The sequence below is a fragment of the Podarcis melisellensis genome, assembly GCF_964234715.1.
Source record: "Podarcis melisellensis genome assembly, chromosome: 1".
In the NCBI taxonomy this organism is placed as follows: Eukaryota; Metazoa; Chordata; class Lepidosauria; order Squamata; family Lacertidae; genus Podarcis; species Podarcis melisellensis.
The window spans coordinates 51,641,039-51,650,937 of record NC_138528.1 but is presented as its reverse complement, the minus strand read 5'-3'; the positions used below and the strand labels follow the sequence as shown (position 1 = coordinate 51,650,937).

The 9,899-nt window shown below is 45.9% G+C and overlaps 1 protein-coding gene across 4 annotated transcripts in view; it reads left to right on the top strand.

The window, feature by feature from the left end:
• The first annotated feature begins 5,683 nt into the window (after positions 1–5,683).
• TSPAN18 (tetraspanin 18) overlaps positions 5,684–9,899 on the top strand; it is a 146,946-nt gene continuing 142,730 nt past the window's right edge. For all 4 annotated transcript variants that reach the window (XM_081892115.1, XM_081892112.1, XM_081892114.1 and 1 more), the window contains exon 1: positions 5,684–5,831. The gene's annotated coding sequence lies outside the window, so the exon portion shown is untranslated. The remainder of the gene's footprint in view (positions 5,832–9,899) is intronic.

Below are 9,899 nucleotides of genomic sequence, written 5' to 3'. Positions count from 1 at the left end.
GCCATGGACCCAGTGTAGAAACTAGCTATATAAAATAGGAGCACCTGATTTCCATGTGGTACAAGAATTAAGTATTCACATAAGTGTCATTTGTGTATGTTTATCCTGAAAACATAAGACAATTGTGTTGATTTTATATGAATCTGTAATCAGGGGGAGATAACATGGTAAACTGTACTCAGTAAAACTTCACTGAGCTCAATGTGACTTTATTTGACTGTGATGGTGTATTAGCCAGTATTGTGTTTTGGGTAGAAATGTTAAAAACTGAATGTATTCATGCATAGGAAAACAGAACCTCACCCTACATCTCAGCAATTTAATACATTTCTATAATAAATCATGCTAAGCCCTAATACCACCTTATCTATAACTTTCCCCCAACACCTACTGTCAAAATAAATTGCTACCAATGCTAGGAACTTAAGACTCTCAATCTTTTTGGATTATTAAAGTGCCACAAAAACTTTTGGAGAACAACTTAGTATGGGTAGGAAGGGTTCTTGAAGCACAAAGTTGTAGCATTCTGAGTCTGCAGGTGCCATACAGGGCTGGTTCTCTGGGGAAGCCCATGGACAAGATGTTATCAGTGGGTCCCTCTCTATGACTGCACCGACCTCCTCACCATGCATGCCTCTCCTTTATGGGCCCAATCTACTCTATCTCTTTGCAGCTTTTGATATGGTTGATCACAGTATTCTTCTGGAGTGTTTCAGGGAGGTGGGGTTTGGGGGCACTGCATTTCAGTGGCTCCGATCCTACCCCTAGGAAAGTAGTTTCTGGAAAGTAGTTATGGGAGGCTACTGTTCAAGGGACGTGGGTGGCTCTGTGGTCTAAACCACAGAGCCTAGGGCTTGCCGATCAGAAGGTTGGCGGTTCGAATCCCCACGATGGGGTGAGCTCCCGTTGTTCGGTCCCAGCTCCTGCCCACCTAGCAGTTTGAAAGCATGTCAAGTGCAAGTAGATAAATAGGTACTGCTCCAGCGGGAAGGTAAATGGCATTTTCGTGCGTTGCTCTGGTTTGCTAGAAGCAGCTTAGTCATGCTGGCCACATGACCCGAAAGCTGTCTGCGGACAAACGCTGACTCCTTTGGTCAATAAAGCGAGATGAGCACCCCAACCCCAGAGTCGTCTGGACTGGACCTAACCGCCAGGGGTACCTTTACCTTTTTACTGTTCAAGACCATGGGAGTTGTCCTGTGCTAAATAATAATAATTACCCAGAGGGGGAGAAAATGGCTTGCAGGGGCTACTGCTCCTTCTTCTTACTTCTCTCACTGCAGGTGAACAGGCAAGGAACAACAATAGGGGCAGGGGCTGAAGAAACTGGCAAATGGACCCCTGTTGTTGTTGTAGATGTTGTTGTTGTTGGTGTAGATCTTAGCTGATGCCAATTCCCTAGTGCCATCACTGTATCTAGTGCCATCACTGTATCTAAGAAAAGGGGATCTTACAACCATATCATTGTAATGGATGTTCCTTTACGTCCTCATACAATCAGTGAGCACTGCCTGGTTTCATCTATGCAGTCTACCTTGGAGAACTGGACCAGCTTTGAGTTTGAGATGTTGCTTGCAATCAGCACAAGCAGTGACGAAAGAGGTATGCTGATGGGGGGTGGGGGCAGCGGTGACGGCAAAGTGTTGAAACTTCATGGAATTCCCTGCTAGTGCTATAATGCCTCAATTATCCCTTCCAGCCTTAAAATTGCTGTCAGCTATAGCAATTTGTGCACATTGACTGATCTGCAACTTGTAGCCCTGTTCCCAGCACCTTTGGTTTCTTTCCTCCCACACTGCTTGGCATAGTGATTGATAATACACACAGATTTTTATGGGAAGCCAAACAATATTGCACATTCCTGTAAGCAAAGTACTAAATAATACACCCCACAGCAGGAAGAATCTGGAAACTCAATGTATTAAAGCTTCATGAGGGTGGGTGGGTGAAGTTATATGATGAATGAGCTTGGGCTAATACTCCCCCCCCCCAAAGTCTCTTCTCGTTTTGGTTGCATCTGGATGCCAGATCGAATTTGCACAAGTAAGGGTAGTGCGGAGTTGCACTGCCCATGCCTGTCAAGTGAACCTAATTTGAACCTAAATTTTAAGTTGCCCTCTGCCCCTTATTACTCTCGCAGTCTCTTGATTCTCACCATGTGGTTCTTTTGGCTTTCCCTGCAATAGTGTCTAATGCAGATGGTGCTGCCTGTAAAACTTTGCAGCGAAAGAGGTCTATACTCAGCTGCTTTCCCTGCTCAGATCATTGCAGAACATGCAGTTCTTTCAATCAACAAGCCCTTCTCTTGAACAAAATCCCACAGTGCCCCATAGAGTATCTCTTAACTGCATTGTTCTGTAGGAAATCCTTATTATATGGCAATATATTCCTGAATGTCCCTCCTGTTAGAGAATGTCCAGGTGATTTTCCTGACCTAGGTTTGAGGTCATGAGGTGATTCAGGGGGCAACATACTGCCCCACAAATCCAGGAACTGACTTCTGGAAGATGGGAACAGGAGGCACCTGCTGGTTGGGCAGATTCCTTGTGCAGGAATTTAGCTTTAGGAAACTTTCATTAGCTACCAGAGTTTGATCAGGAAGATCCTAGGAATATTCTCTGTCACCTCTTTACTATTCCTTGGAGCTTGGTCAGTTGATGAACTTACAGCGCCGTCAGAACAAATAGGATTATGATTGGAACAGGTTTTATTGCAGTTGAAAGATAAATGCACACAACTTTGCACAAGTATTAAAAGAATGCAATCATACAAGCATATAAAGAAGAAACAAGGAACATTTCTTACATAGTAGAGATGGTGATCTGTCAGCCCAGGATCCCATATTCTCCAACTCATAGCACACAGTGTTGGTGGTGCAGGTCCAAAAGAATAACGCCTGCCCACAAGCTCCATTTTATACAGTTCTTGGCCCTTGGATTCCATATAAGATGGTCCACCTCAAATGCAGAACCACACCAGCTCTTTGACTACCCCGTTTCTGCACATGACTTTGACTTACACCACAGCATTCTAGTAGCCTTTCCCAGCATGAGCTCATTCTGGTTATGTATTCACCTGATCTTGCTTATATCTTCAAAATTATGCTACTTCCCTTTTCATGCCAACCCAAAACAGCTGAGGTCCAGAAATCTAGATGTTCCGGTCAAAAACCACAACATTAGAACATTCTTGTGTGCTCTATGTAGATCTTGAGAGTAAGTAGAGTTTCTCAAGTACAGTAGCCTATGTTCCTCTTTCCTTACATGTCACTGTCACTTCCTTTTTCTTATTTTTAAAGCAATAAGATGTCATTTTCTAATGTCAGCTTGGTACTTTTCCACAGACAAATGACCCGCTAACCTGGATACTTGGTCATGCAACCTTGGACTTCATTTTAGCTAATGTCTTAGATGCACTTCTCAGTTTTTGGTAGCAAACATTAAATTTGGTGGTTTAGCTTTCTCCTTCACTGTTTTTGTCACAACTCGGCATTTAATGTGGGTAACCAGTTAAAAACACCTTTACTGCCTTTGATAAGCACTCTGAGGTACCAACAGGGGGGGTTATCTGGCCGAGTGACTCCTACTGTTGGGCAGCTCAGATGGATTGCTTGGTTTGATGTTCTTGGGTCTGGGGAGCCCAACCAGTTGAATACTAAGCAGAGAGGCGGGTGAGTGGATCAATGGGTACCTTTTCCACTCATCTTCATGGTGAGTGGGCAATGGAGGCTTTGCATCATTCTGCCAAGGGATACCGGTCATCAAGCCAGGATTGTGTTGATTAGATTAAGAAGCAGAGGGCTTTACCCATCCAGTATTATCAATTGTTTGGTTGCTTGCTTGCAGGTTTTATTTCCCTGTAGATCCATACTCAAGTTGTAGTTAATAAAGTTGTGACCTTTCTACCATAATTTTGTCGCCTGTGTCTTCACTCCTGGGTGTGCTGGCAAAATTTGCACAAAGGTTACACAATGTCACTGTTTATTGAGCATCTGTTCCAATCTGCATGGAAGTTATATGATGTTACTATCACCTCACACTTTCAAATGCATTTCTCCTGTCATTTTGTTGACCGCAAAAATTATGTTGTTTGGGAAGAGGGAAGGGATCTGTAGTGCCAAATTCACTTCAAATGTGCCAGCCAAAGTTGCCAGTATATCAAAATACTAAAAATAGACAATTTTGAAGTCGACTTTTGGGTCTCACCAGACTAGTGTCTTTTGTGGGTGTATTCTGCAACATCTTATTGATGCATAATAGTACATTCTTGGTAGATTTTTCCTGAAAGCATCCACACATAATTCCACTTTAACAGTTTAACAGAACAATTGCGGTATAAAAAGGGTCCCAGTGGGAAGCTACAGGATGTACACTGATTGAAGTGTTGGCAGGCACAAGCAATATTGAAACCTCATTCCCAGCATGTTTGCACTCCTGTCTCAGCAGCATCTACACTGACTTGGTCATGTCCACAGAATGGGAGAGGACAGGGTCCCCAAAGACGTGCTCTACAGGCACCAGGCCAACTCTGCTTTACAAGGATGTCATCAAATGTGAAACGAAGGCTGGCAACATCAACCATTACATGGAAAATCCTTGCTGACAACCACAGAGTATGGAGACAGTCAGGTTGTGTATCCACAGTAGTAACCAGAGGGAAAATGACCAGCGAGAGGAGAGCAGGCAGAAGACCACAATGCACCTGGATGCCTTCATCTGCCCAACTGCAACAAAACATGTCTCACCCCCATCAGTCTCTACAGCCACAGCAGGTGCTATAACTATCCATCAGTTTGACTTCACCCCCAAAGGCGCACTCCTCCATTGTCTCCTGAGACAGACGGGTGCCAACAACCAGCATGAGCACTATCATGAGTGGGCTATACGTAAAAAGGACATCTGGAGGTGCCTAAATGGCATTTTTTTGTGGGTAGGAGAACTTGTCCTACTTTTGTTGCACTACAGTGCAAAAGTGCCCTTCCTGAATGCAACAATGCAGCAAAGTTTGGGAAGCATCGCAGAACAGCAAACAGAGTGGAATGATGCGTGTGGAGGATCTCGTCAAAATCCACCACTAAGGCACTATTATTGCATCAATGGCATGTTGAGCAACCTCTAATGCGTCCTCTGGGATACTACAGTGTACTCCCAACAAGGTGTCCCCCTGCTCGGTGTTTCCAATCCCCTCTTTCCCCTTCTTCCCAACTGCCGCTTCATAGATCTGGAAGGAGAGCTAAAAGTTTTCCGAGGGCGGGAGGCAGCCGAAGTCAGGAGCAGGGAACTTCATCAAGCTCTCCGGGAGCTCGAGCAACTGGTTGCCCGTGATCGGGCAGGGCAAAGCCAAACAGAGGGAGAGAGAAGGGCTCCGAGGATATGCAAGAACCCAGGGCAGGAGGCGCGGGTGCCCGCAGAGCCGAGAGACGCGCCTGCTCCTCTGCACAGCGAGGGAACAATGCAGCGCGAGGAAGGGAAGGCACGGCGGCTGGGAGGGAAAGGGATGGCGGCAGGGGAGGGGGAGATAGGGAGGGGGCATGGGCTGGGAGGTGGAGCCGCGGCTGGCTGGAGCTGGCGACTCCAGCTCTCCCGGCTGCTGCGGGCAAAGGGATCTCGGCACACGCAGCGAGGGAGCGCCGAGCGGCGGCTGCAGCGTCCCAGCTCGCCGCACTGCCGAGCGCCACCTCGAGCTGCAACTTGGGCGCCGCCTGCGAAGAGGCGCTGCTGCTGCCGCTGGTCTCTCGGCTCCTGGGAAAGTTACCTCAGCTGCTCTGAAGAAGCTGCCGACGCCGAGGAAGGCGAGCCAGCGCGGCTGGGCTGCCTCCCGCTGCTCCGAGGGTAAGCCCGGGACTCCCGCTTGGCCCCGCCTCGAGCGCCTCGGCTCCGCGTGGCGGCGGCCGCGACTCGCCCCCCCCCTCGCCCCGCCAACCCGCGTGCCGAAAGCGCCCCCTTTAGAAGCCTCCACACGGCGGCAGGGCCGGTTTTGCCTCAGCTGCTGCTGCCCCGCCATTCAGCCTCCTCTCCGGCTCTGGGTCTTACGCCGCCCCTGAGGGGGTTGAAGAAGCCCTCATTTACATGCCCATAGAGTTCCGGTAGCTTTATTGCTCACCCCCAAATGGTGGTTTGGGTGCTCCTGTTCGCCTCAGCTAGTCTTAAACACTCACTCGAGGCACTCACTCAGGGTTTTGGCTCTTTCAGTGTTCCCAAGCGTTAGGATGCGGATTCCTTCTGCATTAAACGTCTTCAACTCCACACACAGACACATCTACACAGGGTCCCCCTTCGCCAGTGGACCATAGTATTCTGGTCTCTGGGGGTGCTGTAGTCCTGGCTCTGAGGCTTTGGGCACCCTCTAAATACTGGGGTGCTTTCCCCTCACTTGGGGTCCCTTTATTGAAGAACCCCTCTTCCCCCTTCAAATGCCCTGCACTGCTGCTCTCCCCCAAGGGCTGCTTCCTCCTGCTTCCTTGATTCAGTTCCCTTCAGTGTCCCTGGATGCAGCGCATCTCTTGCGAAACTTCCCCAGATGTGAAGTTTGGTGCTGTGCCCTCCTAAGTCCTGCTTTGGGGGGAGCAGCTTCTGCTCCTTTCAGCGCTCCCTTCTTTTTTGCTTATGTCCATCATGAGGGTGTTCATCCATCTTGAACTCATGCTGGTCTTCCTTGTACCTTCTTTAGTCCTGCTATTTATTTATTTTTAAAGAAGGGGTGGAGCGGGCTCTACAGTTCGTTCCATCTCATCCACCCCAACAGAATCAGGAGGATGTTTACAACCTGTGCTAGGTGGAAAGTGGAAACAGGTGAGAAATGTGCTACTGTCCTCCTTCCCAGACAGTGAGTGTTGGGGGTGGGGGAAGCAACAGAATACTCTATTCCTTGTCCTTTTGCATAGAAGGGAAGCTTTTTGGGATGTTGAATTACTGGACCATGCTGGGTGTCTCTCTCTCCTTCTGTCCTCTGCCCCCCCCCCCAATTCAGGTGTACGTGCCTTCTTTCCAGTTAGCTTTCTGTCCCTGTGTTTGATGATAACAGAAAAGGTTTGTGCTGAAAGGTTTTAGGTAATCCAAGCCAAACTAAACTTGCAGATCATAGTAAAACATTTCCTCAAGACGACTATCTCAGTGGGTGATTGCCTGTCTCAAAGGAGACAAATTCATATCCGTGCTTAACTTAGTGCGTTGTCTTATCATCAAAGATCAGTTTAGTGGGTTGTCTCCTTTAATCCTCTCACTTTGCATTGCTTTCTTATTTTGCAAGAGAAGTAGCTGTATGTAGAGTTTTCTTATAGATTTACCAGGAGGATTTTGAACCCTTTGTTAATAAATATTCCTACTCTTAGTTCTGGGCACACTGTAACTTGGAAAATGTCCAATGATCCAGGCTGCTCAGTTGCCTAAATATCTGATACAAGTCATGTATCAAATGTGTTGTTTATCTTTTGCTAATATGCAAGAAATAACTAAAAAGAAAACTGATCTGTGCAGCAACCAAACCATTGTTTTAGCAAAGTATCCAGCTGACACTGCCTTATTTTAGAAAAATGTTATTCTAGTGCGATACATTTATTTAAAGCTGGAATTTTTATTATCAGCTGTAGTTCACAAAACATTTCCTCTTTCTTTTAGCATATTGATTGTTCTCCTTTTAACTCTTGGAATCTGTTCTGATTCTACTGTATGTCACTGCATTTGTCATGATATCGCAATATTCTGAAACTATTATTCTTGGCACCTGCCACTGAGGTTAGAGGAACAGGCAAAGGTTAAACATCTGGAAAAATCCATTATAAGATTTGTTGGGCACTTGAGCAGTTTCTTCCTTGGGGGCGGGTGTATTGTCTATCTTGCCTGAGAGCTTATTCAATTATGAAGAAACAGGTTTGGCTGAACCACTTCGGGCTGCAGGTGTCTATAAGTTTGAATGATCCCATATATGAAAAAGAGACTGTACACATGCCAAGGTTGGAATGCTGGCGAAAAGGAAGTTAGCCTAGCTTTCTCCCTTGCGGAATAGCTTCCCATGTATGAGGAAGATTGTTTAAAATTAAAATAGGAGAGTACTGACACCTTTTAATCTTTCCATTAGTCCAAAGTGGTACAGTCCAGGAAGGGCATCACTGTTATCTGCTACTAGGTAATGGTTGCAGAATTATTGAAACATTGTACTTTGGGAAAGATGTTCATTTTCCATCCTTTGAGATTTTTAAAAGCTATGTTGGACTGACATCTCTCTGGGAGGTTGTCAGTTCTAGGGTACTTTGCCATCTGATGGTATTTCTCACTTGACAACTTATGGAAACGTATTAATATGTGATTCTGCTTTATATTACATTATTTTCTTGCTAGACTGAACATGTTTCATCATATGGCAAATGGCTTTGAAGTGAATGGGCATTGATACAGACTTAGATGACTTTTAAATGCCTTCCTGCATATTTATAAACTTATCAATCCTGTGCAGCACTTAATAATGATTAATGCTAGCTATAGTTGATGTTGCTATAACTACAGATGAAACTATGGTTTTGCATGCAGAGTTTAACCATTCCCTCAGTAGGGACATATAGGGAGAAATCTACTTCACACCTTGTAAGCAGAGAAGCTGGAGAGAAAAACTGTCTTAACTATGGTTTGCTTGATGCAGATGTAATCCTTAACTATATGTAAACTTTAGTTTGGAAACCTATGTAAAACTAGGGTTTCACATTTTGCAGCTGCCCAGTCTAGACAAAATGGGAAATCATGGGTTCCCACTATAAATGAGCTTTGGCAAACACTGGGCTTTTACACTGTCCCCCACCTCTCTTTTGTGCATCAGAGGAGACTGTAAGCTTCCTTTTCTAATTCTAAAGTACCAGTAACTACAGTCATGTGTAAAGTCCAGATGTGGAGAATTGTGATTTTTTTGAAATTCTAATTAGTGAGAACAAGCATGAAACCATGGCTTGTTCTTGCTAACTATAATTTAATGTATACTTTATAAACTAGGAGTGGGCAAATCATTCATATTTTTTTCTTTCACAGATTGCATTCCCTTGGGTATAATCTGTCAGAGGCCAGTGGCAAGTGGGGGCAGAACCAAAAATGGCAAGGCCATCCACCCTTCCCTCTCTCCCTTTCTTCTCCCTCCCTTCTTCCTCATCCAGCTGCCTGCCAGAGGAAGGGCAGTTCACTGTTATCACAGTACCAAACTCATCAGTTGCTGGGGTTTCCACACACACACACCTTCCATTGCTCCAGGCATCATGGCTTCCATCCTTCCTGGTTTTCTCCTTCCATTCTCTTTTTCTCCCTCCCATGAAGTTCGCGCAAGGACCACTTGTGGTTCTTGAGCTGCAGGTTTTCCACACCTGCTTTAAAGAAACGTCAGTCTGCCTCCCCCCCTGCAATTTAGATGTTATGCAAAGCTCTGGTAAGAGCTACTGATCTTCCTTAAGTGTGCAAATGAGCAGAGGGCAGAGGAGCATAAAAGCCCACAGCTCATTCATTTAGAGTTGTTGCAGTAATCAGGTCCTGATTGGTCCCAAGGTAGTCCCATGATGGTTGTGGGATTGGCTTGGGATCTGACAGATCCTGGGGTGGCTCAGCCCCTCTCCACGCTATTTTTTCAGGGCTTATTGCTGGTTGCTACCTGTGGAGAGTGGCTGACAACATCACTTTCTCCCTCCTCTTTGGTGGGCAGAAGGGGGAGTTCAGTGTCAACAGAGGGCAATAGGTCTGGGTAGAGAATCATCACAGCTCAGTCCAAGCCTGCTACACACACCCCAGAGCAGTGCAAAGTGGAGGGATTGGATTGTGTCCCTATGGATGAGAGCAAGCTTGCATTGCTATAAATAAGAACTTTCAAATCTTTCTGCTGGAAACTGTACATTTTGGTGTAAAGATCTACTTTCTCCTTGGATTTCCTCA